Source organism: Galeopterus variegatus, unplaced genomic scaffold (assembly GCF_000696425.1).
Source record: "Galeopterus variegatus unplaced genomic scaffold, G_variegatus-3.0.2 Scaffold14648, whole genome shotgun sequence".
Taxonomy (NCBI): domain Eukaryota; kingdom Metazoa; phylum Chordata; class Mammalia; order Dermoptera; family Cynocephalidae; genus Galeopterus; species Galeopterus variegatus.
Window position 1 is genome coordinate 7,356 of NW_007740759.1, and position 10,296 is coordinate 17,651.

A 10,296-nucleotide genomic window follows, 5' to 3' on the forward strand; every position below is an offset into this window, starting at 1 on the left:
TCTGTTTCAATCTTTTGGAATAGTTTGTAAAGAATTGGTGTCAATTCCTCTTTGAATGTTTGGTAGAATTCTGCTGTGAATCCATCTGGTCCTGGGCTTTTCTTTGTTGGGAGCTTTCTGATAACAGCTTCAGTCTCTTTTCTTGTTATTTGTCTGTTCAGATTTTCTACATCATCTTGGCTCAGTTTGGGTAGTTTGTGTGTGTCCATAAATTTATCCATTTCCTCCAGATTTTTCAAACTTGTTGGGATATAGCTGTTTATAGTAGTCTCGAATGGTTCCTTGTATTTCAGAGGTATCAGTTGTAATATCACCTTTTTCATTTCTAATTTTTGTTATTTGAATCTTCTCTCTTCTTTTTTTTGTTAGCCGTTCTAATGGTTTGTCAATTTTATTTATCTTTTCAAAAAACCAACTTTTTGATTCGTTGATCTTTTGTATTGTTTTTTGGGTTTCAATTTTGTTAACTTCTGCTCTGACCTTGATGATTTCTTTCCGTCTACTAACTTTAGGTTTGGATTGTTCTTGTTTTTCTAGTTCTTTAAGATGCAGTATTAAGGGGGAAATTTATTGCATTAAATGCTTACCTCAGAAAAATGGAAAGATGGCAAGTGAGAATATTATTTTTAATGAATTAAAAATAAATGTTTTAAAATCATGTTTTAATTTGTAATATGATAAATATCAACAAATACCCACATAAGCTAAATCTCTTTAGGTCATCAGGAATTTTTTAAGTGCAACGCAGTCTTGAAACCAAATAACTACGGGAAACGTTACACTAGATAAATTTTATCAACAAACTTGCAAGGGTAAGGCCTACAGTAGAGTGATGTTCATCTGATTCCAAAGTACATTGGTTTTCTATTGCTTCCCTAACACTAATGTGACAGTTTCAAACAACACATATTTTCTTCCTTTCTTTTTTCTTTTTTCTTTTTTTTTCTTTCTGAGAGCAGATTCAACATTTACTTTTTTATTTTAATTATGTTGTGATATATAACAAAAAATTTAAATGGTTGGTGATACTTTTTCTTATTTTTCCAAATTTATTTACACTGACAGAAAATTGAATGCATTATTATATACAACACTATGTTTTAAATTATATGTGCACTGTGAAATGATAAAATCTAGCTAATTAACATAGACATTATCTCACATAGTTATCATCTTTGTGGTGAGAATACTTAAAATCTACTCTGTCAGTATAATTCAAGAATATAGTATATTGTCATTAATTATAGTTGTCCTGCTGTACAATAGATCTCTTGAACTAATTTCTCTCATCTAAATGTACGTTTATATACCTTGAGCTACCCCAAACCCCAACTGCCCAGGCTCTGGTAACCACCATTCTATTCTCTATTCATATGAGATCAAATTTTTCAAATTCCATGGATGAGTGAGATCATGTGGTATTTGTTTTTATGTTTCACTCAGCATGCTGTCCTCTATGCTCCTCCATGTTCCTGCAAATGACAAGTTTTTGTTCTTTTCTATGGCTGAATAGTATTTAGTTGTGTGTATATATACTGTATTTTCTTTATCTAATCATTCACTGATGGACACTTGGGTTGATTCTCTATCTCAGCTATTGCAAATAGTGCTTCAGTAAACACGGGACTGCAGATATCTCTTCAAAAGATGGATGTCCTATTCTTTGGATATATACCCAGTAGGGGGGTTGCTGGGTCATGTGGTGGTTCCATTTTTTATTTTCTGTAATACCTCCATGCTATTTTCTATAGTGACTTGTTAACATTTTCGGAATCAAAATGGAGCTGCTTGTGTTACAACCCCCGACAAAAAGAGCCGTGAAGGAAGGATTTCTCATCCCCACATGCTTGATAACAAGAACGGTTACAAAGGACTCTGTGAAGCCACAGATTGCCCTAAAGTCATCACAACCTTAATTTTAAAAATGCTTCTACAAGGACAACTGCCAAGCAACTGCCTATCTAAACTAAGTGGTCTCACATCACCCTCGTTATTGAACTTTGTGGCCAAGGATAATTATCCCAAAACAATTCTGTAATCCTCCCTTATTTTTCTTATAACACTTTGTACTCCTTTACCTCCCTGAATATGCATATAGTTCACACGTTTTCTCATTGCAGTGCCCTATTCCCCATTTTCCCTTACAGAGCCTGCCTCTGTTTGTTATTTAGGTAGACATAGTGATACCCAGAAGCAGGAGCTGGAATAAGAATCCCCCTCAGAAGGAATCGGCAATACCAGGGTCTAAAAAGAAATTAAACAGGAAATCAAAATATTTCTTGAAACTAATGAAAATAAACATTATACCAATACATATAGGATTTTGCAAAAACAGTATTAAGAGAAAAGTTTATTGCAATAAATACTTACATCAAAAGAATACAAAGATTTCAAATAAACAACCTAATGCTGCACCTCAAAGAACTGGAAGAACAAGAACAAGCCAAACCCCCAAAATTAGTAGAAATAATTAAAATCCAAGCAGAGCTAAATGAAACAGAGACCAAAAATATGATACAAAAGATCAAGAAAACAAAGGTTGGTTTGTTTAGAAGATAAACAGAATAGACAAACCATTAGTCCAAATAAAAAAAGAGTGGAGAAGAACCAAATAATAAAAATCAGAAATGAAAAAGGAGAAATTATAACCGATTCCGCAGAAATACAAAGAATCATTAAAGATTATTATGACCAACTTCATGCAAACAAATCTGAAAACGTTGAAGAAATGACTACGTTTCTGGGCACATAGAAACTACCACGATTGAACCAAGGAGACGTGGAAAATCTCAACAGACCAATAACTAACAGCAACACTTTCTCCAAAGTGAAACCAGACAAGCGACCAGGACAGGTTTATCCTGGGACTGAGGGACATCGAAACCTAACTACAGGTTGATTGATCACCTTCGCTTTGGGAGAAAGATCTTGATCTTTCAAAAGGGAGAAATGTGTGACATTTATTGACTTTCATATGTTAAACCATCCCTGCATTCCTGGGATGAATCCCACTTGATCATAGTGTATAAATTTTTAAATTTTTTCATCTTTTTGAGGATAGCCATTCTAAATGGTGTGAAATAGTATCTCATTCTCATTTTATTTTATTTTATTCTTTTTTATGGTTGAGTGGTTCGAGTTCCTTATATATTCTGGTTATTAATATCTTGTCTGATGCATAGTTTGCAAATATCTTCTCCCATTCAACAGATTGTCTCTTCACTCTGTTGATTGTTTCCTTTGTTTCACACATGCTTTTTAGTTTTCTATAATCCCACTTGACCATTTTTGTTTTCATCACTTGTGTTTTGGAGGTCTCATTTAAAAAATCTTCTCCCAGCCCAATGTACTGAAGTGTTTTCCCTGTGTTTTCTTTGAGTAGTTTCATAGATTTGGGTCTTATATTTATGTCTTTAACCAATTTTGAGTTGATTTTTACACATGGTGAGAGATAGGGGTCAGATTTTATTCTTCTGTATATAGATATCCAGTTTTTTCTGCATTATTTGTTGAAGAGACTGTCATTTCCCTGTGAATGTGCTTGATGTATTTGTCAAAAAAAGGTTGGCTGTAAGTATATAGATTTATTTGTGCATTCTCTATTCTGCTCCATCGGTCTATGTGTTTATTTTTATGCTGGTACCATGCTGTTTTGGTTACCTTAGCTTTGTACCATATTTTTAAGTCAGGCAGTATGATGCCTCTAGCTTTGTTCCTTTTGGCTATTTAGGGATCTTTCTGGTTCCATACAAATTTTAAGATTGTTTTTTCAATTTCTGTGAAGAATTTCACTGGTATTTTGATAGAGATTGATTAAATCTGTAGTGTGCTTTGGGAATTATGGACATATTGAACTTTGGATATCTTTCCATTATGAGGGGTAGTATGAATATTTTGATGATATTAATTCTCCCAACTTATGAACACAGGATATCTTTTGTTTGTGTCTTCAATTTCTTTTACCAATGTTTTATATTTTTTATTACAGAGATTTTTCACCTTCTTGGTTAAATTTATTCCTGGGTATTTCTTTCTTTCATTTTTTTTTTTTTTTTTTTTGGTAGCTACTGTAAATGGGATTACTTTCCTGATTTCTTTTTCAGATATTTTATTATAGGCATATAGAAACACAATTGATTTTTTAATGTTGATTTTGTATCCTGTGACTTAATTTATTTATTAGTTGTATCATATGTTTGGTAGAATCCTAAGGATTTTCTATATATATGATCATATGATCTGCAAAAGAATAGTTTGATTTCCTCATTTCAAATTTGGATGCCCTTTATATCTTTCTCTTGCCTTACTGCTTTGGCTAGAACATCCAGTACTATTTTGAGTAAGAGTGGGGAAAGTAGTTTTTTGCATGGAGTGGAGTTTAATGGTCAGTTCTTTTTGTCACTCTTAGGTCATGGGGAGAATCCACAGTTTTAGTCACTTCTGGGTCATGATGAGTCCCTACTTTTATTATATTGTAATATATCTCTCCCTTCAGATGTGTTAGTATTTGCTTTTATATCTAGGTGTTCTGGTGTTGGGTGTGTATCTATTTAGAATTTTATATCCTCTCATTGAGTCAGTCCTTTACATTATATAATGACCTGCTTTATCTTTACTTTCCTTGGCTTGAAGTCTCTTTTATCTGATATAAGAACAGCTACTCCTCCTCTTTTCTGGTTTTCATTTGCATGGAATATCCTTTTCCATTCCTTACTTTCAGGCTATGCATGTCTCTAAAGGTAAAGTGCATTTCTTATAGGAAACATATAGTTGGATCTTATTTCCTTATATCCATTTAGCCACTGTATGTCTTTAAATTGGATAATTTGATCCATTTGTGTTCAATGTTATTATTGATAGGTAAGGACTTACTACTGCCATTTTGTAACTTATTTTCTATTTGTTTTTGTAACTCCTTTCTTTCTTTCTTCCTATCTTCCTTTGTAGTTAAGTAATTTTACATGGTAATATATTTTAATTTTTGCCTTTTATTTTTAGAGTGTCTATTACAGGTTTTTGTTTTGTGGTTACCACGAGGCTTATCAAAAATCTTCATATAATTATAATGAGTTGTGTTATCATCTGCCTGGATTATTTTAAAAAGACCATCTTCAAAATCAGAAATTCTTTTTTCCACTTGCTCTAACCTGCTGCTTAGGCTCTCGGTTGTGTTTCTTTTATTTTGTCGAATCACTCCTCCAGCTCGAGGAGTTATGCTACGTGTTTTTTAAGGCATTAATCTCTTTGCACATTTCTTCCTTCAGATCCTGGATACTTTTAATCATTTCACTGTGTTTTCTAAGTGAGTCTTCTTATATCTCTTCCTTAAGATTGTTCCTTGGAATTCCTTTCCAGTCATTTAAATGGCTTCCAGCTCTACATGATACATTACATGAGAATTATTATGTTCCTTCAGTGCTGTCATATTATTATTATTATTATTATTATTATTATTATTATTATTATTATTGTACTTCTAGTGTCTCTACATTGATGTTTACTCATCTGGTAGAGCAGTTGCTTCTTCTGTTACTCTGAAGTGGGCTTTCAGGAGAGGGACTTCCTCTTACTCATAAGTTTTATATTGACTGTTGAGTGGGTGTTTTAATATTGGCCAATTTCAGGCACTGGGGCACTTAGTGATTCCTTGTGCAGGGTAGTGACACTCTGTTGGTTTTTCCAGGATATGGTAAAACTCGAGTTCTTGGGAGAAGCACCTGGGTTTCTTGTTGCTCCTTGGCTGTGGTGGGTGATCCTGGGAGGGCCTGTTGTCATTCTGACTAGCTCCCCATGACCCTCATGGGTGCAATGGGGTATACTGGTGCTCCTCAGTTTGAATGGGTGACCCTAGGCAGATTTTCTCTTTTTTCTATGCTACAGGCAGAAATTTCTCCTGGGACTTTGCTTCCCCAGTTGGGGCATGGGTTGGAGGTGATTAGAAATATTCTTCCTTACTCTATTTGGGTATGCTTGGTTTCTGTACTCTCTGGGGGTTCCATATGCATCTCTCCCAAGATCAAGGCACTCCCATGGGCTGTGCTCATATATCTTACCCCTAGGTGTGCTACTACATATGGCAGGGCAATGGCCCCTGTGGATTGGGCCACTGGGTCATGGGTCTGTGCTTGCTGACCTAATTCCCCTAGCTCCTCTAGTGGCTTTCCTTCTGTTTATGCTTATGAGTGGTCAGTGGGCACCGATAAGGCAATGGTGGCTGCTGGTTTAGCAGTGAGCAGCCATTGCAGTGGCAGTTGCTTTGGTGGTGGCTATCATGAACCATTCACATAGCACCAGTGTCTGTGGCAATGGCGGGGTCATGGAACCCACTGCGGCTGTCAGTCAGGAGGGCAGGGTCACCTCCCAGGGTCTGGTGAGGTCACTAAAAGAGGACACAAAGAGATGGAAAGACATCCCATGGTCTTGGATCGGAAGAATTAACATTGTGAAAATGTCCACACTATGCAAAGTGTCCTAGAGATTCCATGCAATCCCCATCAAAATACTGATGACATTCTTCACAGAAATAGAGAAAACAATGCTAACATTCATATGGAACAAAAAAAAAAGACCCCAAATCGCCAAAGAAATCCTGAACAAATATAGTAATAGCAACAATAATAATAATAATAATGAAGCTGGAGGCATAACACTACCTAACGTTAATTTATTCTACAAACTGTAGTAACCAAAACAGCATGATACTGGCATAAATATAGACACATGGACCGATGGAACAGAATAGAGAACCCAGGAGTCAACCCACATACATACAACCAATTGATCTTCAACAAAGGAACTAAGAAGATACATTCGGTAAAAGACTGTCTCTTCAATAAATGGGGCTGGGAAAACTAGGACATCCATATATAGAAGAAAGAATTTAGACCTGCACATCCTTCCATATCCCGCCCCACACACCATGGCCTATCCTCGGCTCTATTTGTCAGGGTTTTTTAACACAAGTGGCTACACTTTCATTATGAAAACTTTCACATTGCTCACTTTCAAAAGATCAAGATCTTTCTCCAAAAGCATACCTGAGCAAACAATCTGTAGTTAGGTTTGATGTACCTCGGTGCCAGGATAAACCTGTCCAGGGTTGCTGGTCTGGTCACACACTGGAGAGAGAGGGTTGTGGCTTGTTTTTGGTCTGTTGGGGTTTTCTATGTCTTCTTCATTTAATCTTGGTAGTTTGTATATGTCCAGAAATTTATTCATTTTTTCATGGTTTTCAAGTTTGCGTAAAGTTGTTTATAATAGTCTTTAAATGATTCTTGGTATTTCTTTAGTATTGGCTATAATGCTTCCCTGTTCATTTACGATTTTTGTTATTTGGGTCTTCTCTATTCTTTTTTTAGTTAGACTAGATAATGGTTTGTCTATTTTGTTTATCTTCTCAACAAACTATTTGTATCATATTTTTGATCTCTTTTTTGTTTAGTTCTGGCTTGTATCTTAATTATTTCTGCTAATTTGGGGGGTTGACTTGTTCTTGTTTTTTCCAGTTCTTTGAGGTGTAGCATTAGGTTGTTTATTTGAAATCTTCCCGTTCTTTTGTTGTAAGCATTTATTGTAATAAACTTCTCTCAATACTGTTTTTGCAGAATCCAATACCCATTTAGTATAACACTTCTTTATTTTCATTAGTTTCAAGAAATTTTTTGATTTCCTGTGTAATTTCTTTTTAGGCCCTCGTATTGCCAGTTCATTCTGAGGGAGATTTTTATTACAGCTCCTGTTTCTGGGTATCAATGTCAACCTAAATAACAAACAGAGACAGGCTCTCTAAGGGAAAACGGGGAATAGGGCACTGCAATGAGAAAACATGTAATCTACATGCATATTCAGGAAGTTAAAGGAAGACAAAGGGTTTTAAAAGAAAAATTATGGAGGATTACATATTTGTTTTGGGATAATTATCCTTGGTCACAAAGTTCAATAACAAGGGCGACACCACTCCAGGGTTAGATAGGCAGTTGCTTGGCAGTTGTCCTTGTGCAAACATTTTAAAAATTAAGGTTGGGATGGCTTTTGGGCAAACTGTGGCTTCACATAGTCCTTTGTAACAGTTCTTGTTATCAGGCATATGTGGATGAGAAGTCCTCCCTTCATGGCTCTATTTGTCACAGGTTATAACACAAGCAACTCCATTTTGATTCTGAAAATGTTAACAAGTCACTATGGAAAATAGTATGGAGGTTCCACAGAAAATAAAAAAAGGAACCACTACCTGATCCAGCAACCCCACTATTGGGTATATATTCCAAAGGAAAGGACATGAATGTGTTGAAGAGATATCTGCAGTCCCATGTTTACTGCAGCAATATTTGCAATAGCTGAGATGTGGAATCAGCCCAAGTGTCCATCAATGAATGAAAAGATAAGGAAAATGCAGTATATATGCACAATGGAATACTACTCAGCCATGGAGAAGAATAAAATCTTGCCATGAGCAGCAACATGGACAATCCTAGAAGACATTATGATAAGTGAAATAAGCCAGGCACATAAATACAAATGCCACATGATCTCACTCATCCATGGATTTCTGAAAAATTTCTTCTCATACAAATAGAGAATAGAGTAGTGATTACCAGAGGCTGGGCAGTTGGGGTTTGGGGTAGCTCAAAGGGTACAAATATGCATTTAGATGGAAGAAATTAGTTCAAGAGATCTATTTTACAGCAAGGTGACTATAGTTAATGACAATGTACTATATTCTTGAAAAATTCTCACAGAGTACATGCTAAGTCTACTCACCACAAAGATAAGTATGTGAGATAATGTGTATGCTAATTATCTAGATTTAATGATTTCACAGTGCACATATAATATAAAGCATGGTGCTATACACAATAAGTGCATACAACTTTCTGTCAATGTAAATCAACTTGAAAAATTAAAAAAAGAAGTATCTCCAACAATTTAGAATTTTTGTTACCTATCTTAACATAATTAAAATAAAAACATAAATAAAGGTTCAGTCTGGTCTCAAAAAGACAAAACTAAAAAACCAAACAAACAAAGAAAAAAAATTTGTGTTGTTTTAAATGGGCACATTAGCGTTACTTTGTTAGGGAAGCAATAGAAAACCAGTGTACTTTGGAATCAGAGGAATATCATTCTACTGTAGTTCTTGCCCTTGCTAGTTTGTTGATAAAATTTATTGAGTATAATCTTTCCTTTAGTTGTTTGGTTTCAAGACTGTGTTGTACTTTTAAAAATTCCCGAAGACTGAAATAAATTTTGCTGATGTGGGTATTTGTTGATATTTATCATACTAAAAATTAAAACATCATTTTAAAATATTTACTTTTAATTCATTTAAAAATAATATTCTTGGGCAGCGGCAGCAGCAGCAGCAGTCAGGGGAAACGTGCAGCTGGACGTGGACCCTCACCCCACATTGGACCCAGCAGACAGCACCCTCCTACAGATCCAACCCACCCAGTTTGGCCCAGCAGAACCTCATGGCACTAGAGACTCATTCTATGACTACAGAGTCTGGAACAGGACCCAAGGTGGTTTAACATAACCAACACCACACCTACTGTCAAGCAAAGACAATTCACCTCCACAGTAGCAACCAGGGCCACTACACAGCTAGCCTCAGTGTAATAGAAGAAGCAAACACTCTACCAAATGACCAAGTATCAGAAAAAAAAAATACCAGAAGTACAAACAATCAAGAAGAAATGACACCACCAAAAGAATATAGTAATGCTCCAAAGTCAAACTCCATGTAATAAGGAATCCTTGAAATATCTGAAAAAGAATTTTGAGCAATGATCTTAAGAAAACTTGAAGAAATAAAAGAAGACTCAATTAGAGAACACAATGAAATAAGAAAATATATCCAGAATATGAAGGAGGAAATCTACAAAGAGATTAATACCGTGAAAAAGAGCATAGTAGAATTTCTAGAAATGAAAGACTCACTCAATGAAATAAAAAACACAACTGAGCTTGAGCAGCAGGGTAGACCAAACAGAAGAAAGAATTTCAGAGCTTTAAGATGGTCTTTTTGAAATAACTCAGGCAAAAAAAAAGAAAAAGAAAAAGAAAAAGAATTAAAAATAAAGAGGAAAATCTAAGAGAGATAGGAGACGACCTCAAATGCTCTAACATCCAAACTGTGAGTATTCCTGAAGAGAAGGAGAAAGGAAAAGGTATTGAAAACCTACTCAAGGAAATAGTAACAGAAAACTTCCCAGGTGTAGGGCGGGATACAGACCTTCAGATCCAGGAATCTCAAAGATCCCTAAACAGATTCAAACCAAAAAGATCATCCCCAAG